Source organism: Rhinolophus sinicus, chromosome 15 (genome assembly GCF_057876585.1).
Source record: "Rhinolophus sinicus isolate RSI-liver-muscle chromosome 15, RSI-T2T, whole genome shotgun sequence".
Taxonomy (NCBI): Eukaryota; Metazoa; Chordata; class Mammalia; order Chiroptera; family Rhinolophidae; genus Rhinolophus; species Rhinolophus sinicus.
This window is the reverse complement of record NC_142515.1, coordinates 13,985,572-13,991,571: the sequence shown is the minus strand read 5'-3', so window position 1 is coordinate 13,991,571 and position 6,000 is coordinate 13,985,572.

Sequence of the window (6,000 nt, the reverse complement as noted above, 5' to 3'; positions counted from 1 at the left end):
ATAAGAGGTATACAGATTGGAAAGGAGAAATAAAACTGTCATTTGTATATGACGTCTATATATGGAGAAAAACTAAAAGAATCTATGGCAAACTATTAGAATTAATAAGGGAATTTAACAAGGAAGTTATCTGCAAGGCCAAAAAAAAAAAAATTCTCTCATTTTACAGGAACTTTTTACGTGGTAATACAGATTGAAAATAAGATTCCTCTTGACATTTTTGTGAGCCTGAAGAAAAGATTCAAAAGGCTTATAATATGTCTTTGTCAAGTTGTTCTTTTGACTGTGACTGAATGTCAGGAGGGGACCATGAGCTGGCTCGGCTTTCATTGAGCTGTACTCCTCGTGTTTCAACTCCCAGTTTAGACACTGCCTCTGCCCACACCATCCTATTTCCCCTATAATGTATTAGGATTTCTTGTTGACTTTGTATATGTCATTAGCCCTGTGAAGGCAGGCATCTCTGTCTTTTTAGTTGTTTTTGAACTCCTTGTGTAGACGCTTAAAATATTTCTTGGATGTATAGATGCTATCCACCTCTTCCTTAACAGGAAGTTTTACTTACAATCCCTTTTTATTTTCCACTATCATTGCCATTCTTAGCTTTTATCTTCCCCATGAGTATCCCAATTGTACTCATATTTAAAATCCCACTTCAAAGGCTACCTGGTCTCTGAGGATTTCCCTCAGAAACCCAAGCCCCTTCCTCTGCCCAGAACAGTGTCTTACACAAAATTAACATCCAATAAATGTTCCTTGAATAAGTCAACCAATGAGGATTCCAATAAACTTTTTCATGCAATGTATTAAAGAAACTTTAAGTTTCTACCACTAAACACTGAGCAGCTGAAAAGGCTAGCACAGTTAACATCTAGCACCATTCCTAGCTCAGATGCAGACACGGAGCAAAAGGATATTTAACGTTTTCTTCAACTATTTATTTGGCACAGCAAGGGTAATGTAACCAAACCCACCTGTTTCTTTTTGTCCAGGGTTTCAAATGGTGACAAAAAGAACTTTATGCTGACCTTCCAATGACTCTTGACTTACCTCACCTGTTCTTTGTCAGAAACTTGTTAAAATTTTTAACACATATGAATAAATTACTAGGACACAACCTAGAATAAGTGTAGAGTTCTTATATAAAAGTCAACAGCTTTGAAACAAAAAGATAAATTTCTTGGCTGATTCTCACGGCATGGGAATAGCTGAGTTGTTTAAAACTCTATGCTTTTATTATGTACTTAAAAAAAAACTTGATGTTAACCAGGAATTATATAATTATAGGATTTAGGGTTAACAGGACTCAATAACTTACTTATTGCATTATCTAGCATTCAGAGTAGATTTCAAATAGCATGCTGCAATTTTGAAGTCTAAAAATTGGATACAAATTTACATTTATATATTCACATCAACATTGTGGGCCATTTTAAATGACATTGCTTATTCAAGGTCAGCTGGTATTATCTACCCTGATATTTAAAACCTTCCTATTGCAAGTCTCCCTCTCCAGCTTGTAAGTCTTGCTTCCTTTCTGCAAGCTGAGGCAGTCAGTCTGTCTTTCCTGCCCTGCATATAACCACTTCATGATACCCGGAATGCTGCTATGCATTTTAAATTTATCTTATTATTAATTCAAATAATTTTCATTGAACTAAAACTATAAGCTTGTCATTATTAGACATCATTATCTTCTAGCAAATCAAGGCTAAAGTCTATCAAACTGACTATTTTGCTTAGGTTTAAATAACACATTTTAGGATAATCATTTCATTGAGTTCTCTTTAATGTGTCCTATTTCAAAACAGACTCAGTGAAAAGATGCTTAACATCATTAGTCTTCGGGAAATGCAAATAAAAACCTCAATGAGATAGCACTTCACACTCACCAGATGGCTGGAACCAAAAAAGTAGAAATAACAAGTGTTGGTGAGGATATGGAGAGACTGGAAACCTCATACACTGCTGATGGGAATGTAAAATGGTACAGCACTTCGGAAAACAATTCGGCAATTCCTCAAAAGGGTTAAACACAGTTACCATATGACCCATCGATTCCACTTCTAGGCATATACCCAAGAGAAATGAAAATATATGTCCTCACAAAAAGACTTGTACACAATGTGAATAGCAGTATTATTCATCATTGCCAAAAATTGGAAACAACCTACATATCTACCAATGGATGAATGGATAAACAAAATGTAGTATTTTCAAACAGCGGAATATTATTTGGCCATAAAATGGAATGAAGTACTAATATGTGCCAAACATGGATGAACTTTGAAAATACTATTAAATCAAAAGAGCCAATCACAAAAGCTCATGCAACATGTTCCATTTATATGAAGTGTCCAGAACCGGTAAATCTATAGAGTCAGAAATACTAGTTGTTGCCTAAGACAAGGCGTAGGTGGAGGCTGATGGAGAGGGGAGGAGAGGACTGGGGAGTAACGACTAATGGGTAGGAATTTCTTTTTGAGTGATAAAAATAATCTAAAATTGATTGTGGTGATAGTTGCACAACTCTAATAAATATGCTAAAAGCTATTGTATTGTACAATTTAAATGGATAAATTATGTGGCATGTGAATTGTATCTCAATAAAGCTATTTAAAAATCCAAAACATAACAAAACAGAGTTTGGCACTCTTTCCAAGGATAAAAGACAATATTAAAAAAAAAAAAAAAATTGGCTGATTTAGCAAAACAAGAGTATTTGGCCTTTATTCCCCTTCCAGACACTGTTGCTTTTAGTTCATTTACAATTTATCTGCTTATCCCATGTGATATGTAATCAGAGCTCAGAGCCACAACAGGAAGTCCATAACAGTTCTTTCAAACAAACTTAAAAACACAGTTTAATAACATTATCTAATAGTGTATTAAAGGACTGCTTTGATGCCATTTTATGATCTTAAGCTCATGCTTTCCATTTTGAAATGACAGAAGGGCTTATACAGATGATGTAATTTGACTTTACAAAACTTATTTTTTTCATTGAAGTAAGGTTTATCATATTTAGAACAAAGAGAATAGTGTTCTTAGGTGTTTTTAAACCCCTATGTAATTTACAATAGTTCTATAGGGATTTAAACCACAAAATACAGTCCTAATCATAAGAGAAGCACGTATATAAATCAAGTTTGATTTAAATTAAATGAACTTTTTAAAGACCAGTGCAACTGATCACTGATGAATTGTTTGCATACTGTTTTGTATTTCTAAATTAGTTTCATGTGTATCCTATTTCACGAACCAGCTCATACAATTCCAGCCTACCCCAATTTCTCTTTTCTCAAGATATAAAACCACTCAAATTTATCTCTTAAGAATTTTATATATCTTAGCTTTTACTCAGCCCCCTAGGAAAAAGTTACAAGCCACTATTAATACTCTTTCAAGATAGATCATCTTGGGAATTAGTACACTTCCTAGTTCCTTAGTCCAGTTACTGATGGTTATTCAGGACCAGATAAGGAAATTCTGAATGCAAATTCACAGGAATATAACTCAACTGAACAAAGCATTAATTTAAATTAGTTGTTCTGAAGACACTAATAAATATACAGTAAGTGATAAATGACTTAGATTTAAAAGGCATTGATATCAAGTGGAAAGTATTTTCCTATTACATCAAAGTCATGAGAACTTGAAATTCGCCTGTAATCATTGCATCTGCTCATTCAATTGTTCAATGTCAAATAAGACGGTAAAGAAGCTTCCTGAAAAGTTCCAAATACATATATAGTAAAACATTTTCCCCTATGCTGGCTTAATTCTACTCCTTCTCTATGCATGGTTAGGATGCTCAAGAGTTATTGTCCACTTATTTTGGGATGATGGTAAATTTCTTCTTCTATTTCACTTTAAAATGGAAATTTTTTACCTATCAAAGTGTTAGGTATTGGAACCTAAGAATTTCATATCTAGCACTCAACAGAGCCTAGGAAAGTTAGGTTGTGACTTGTTTACAAAACTATTTTGGATGGTCCCTAAATGAGATTTTGTATGTTCTGCAGCAATAGCAGTAAAACAAAATCATTCTAAGTCGCCATACATGGTACTGTTTGTATAAAAAGATATTTTTGCACTGAAAGCTGTTCTTAAATAACATGCCTGGATTTTCAAAGTAAAACATTCAAAATCATGAAAAATCTTTTTACCAATGAAAATGATCATTCTAAAGAGATCCACGATGGCGGAATAAACACTGTGCCTGCCTCCTTCCATGAACACATTAAAATTACAACTAAATTATAGAACAACCAACCTGAAGAACCACCTGAAGTCTAGCCAAACAGAAGTCCTAAAACTAAAAATATAAAGAAGAGGCCACCTTGAGAAGAAAACGGGGCAGGAACACAGAACGGACCCCAAACTTCCCTTGCTGGTTGAGAATCAGGAGGGATATCTCGGCCACGGAGGATCCCCTCAGAGGAGTGAGGGACCCCAGACCCCCACACCAGCCTCCCCAGCCCAGAGTACTGGTTCTGGGAAGAAGAGCACCCACAACATCTGGCTGTCAAAAACAGTGGGGAATTCCGACCATTCGGGTGGGATGGAAAGCTGTGGGAAATCCAGACATTCTCTTAAACGGCCCCCACACAGACTCACTCCCTCGCAAGCACTCACCTTGGGTTCCAGCGGAAGGACGGTGACTCAGAGGGCCTTGGAGACATACGGGGGGCAGACTGAGGTATGTGGCTTTCAGGGGAGGGCTCAGAACAGTTGGCATTTTTCGGTGAGGAGTCCACCTCCGTGCAGCTGGCAGGCAGGCACCATCTTTCCTGTGTTGAGCCCACCCCCTCTGGCCAAATCTGAATTTGATTGGCCTGGTAAGTTTTGCTGCTCCACCCTACTGACTCAGCTGGGACTTGTCATACTCAACTCCCGCAGTGCCAGCGGCACTTTCTCCGTGAGCAGCCAGCCCTTCCCATATTACACTCTTTCTTGGAAAATTATCAGAGTCCACAGGCCCCAGGCAGGCAGCATATGGCTTCGGTGTGCTCTGAGACTTTTGCTGAGTCATTCCAGGCGCAACGCTGGCACCAAGCCAGAGTCTACATTAACCTGGTGACCACAACTCTTCCCACTCTAGTGACTCCCTGAGACTCTGCCTCACCCAACTCACATACTGCACAAGGCTTTATCAGTGGCTGAACCTTAAGGAATCTGGTAGGTGGCAGCAGGCTTCCCAGTGTCCTGACTTTTTGCAGTTACCCTAGGCCTGGTACTGGTAGCAGCCACCCTCAGTTTGTAGCATCACCTCTCCCATGAACCTCCAGGTTTAGCACAGGCAGCAAACAATCACAGATCACTTTGTAGCTCCTACCAGGTAGCCCCTGGCCAGTCACAGGCAGTGGCTGCCCTGGGTCTGCACCGGAGCCCCTCCCAAGAGGCCCCAGAACCAACATACTTGGAGGTTGGCTTCAGACCACAGCAGAGCACTATGTAATTAGCCCCACAAGTAACACACACAAAGGGTGGTCTCAACAGGCACCACAGCCCACTGGGGTGAATCCCACTCAGCACTGTAATCCTCCTGCACAGCACCTCATAAGCTATGGATGTGGCCAAACCCCACAGCCATTCAGCCTGAAGGTCAATCCCACTCACTAAAGTGCCAATAGCAATCAAGGCTCAACTATAACAGGAGAGCCCACACAACCCACACAAGGGACACTTCTGGAGCAACGGCTCAGGTGACCAGGGAGACTCTGCCACTGGGCCCCAAAACACCTACTACATAAGGTCACCTGGACATGACTGGGAGACACAGCAGATCTACCTAGTACATAGAAACGTTTGTTCTATGTACCTAGTACATAGAAACAGAGAGGCAGCCAAAATGAGGAAACAAAGAAATGAAAGAACAGGAGAAAAATCCACAAAAAGAACTAAATGAAAAGGGGGCAAGCAACCTACCAGAGATAGAGTTCAAAACAATGATTACTCAAAGGAATTTAGTGAGAACTTCAACAAAGAGATTACAAG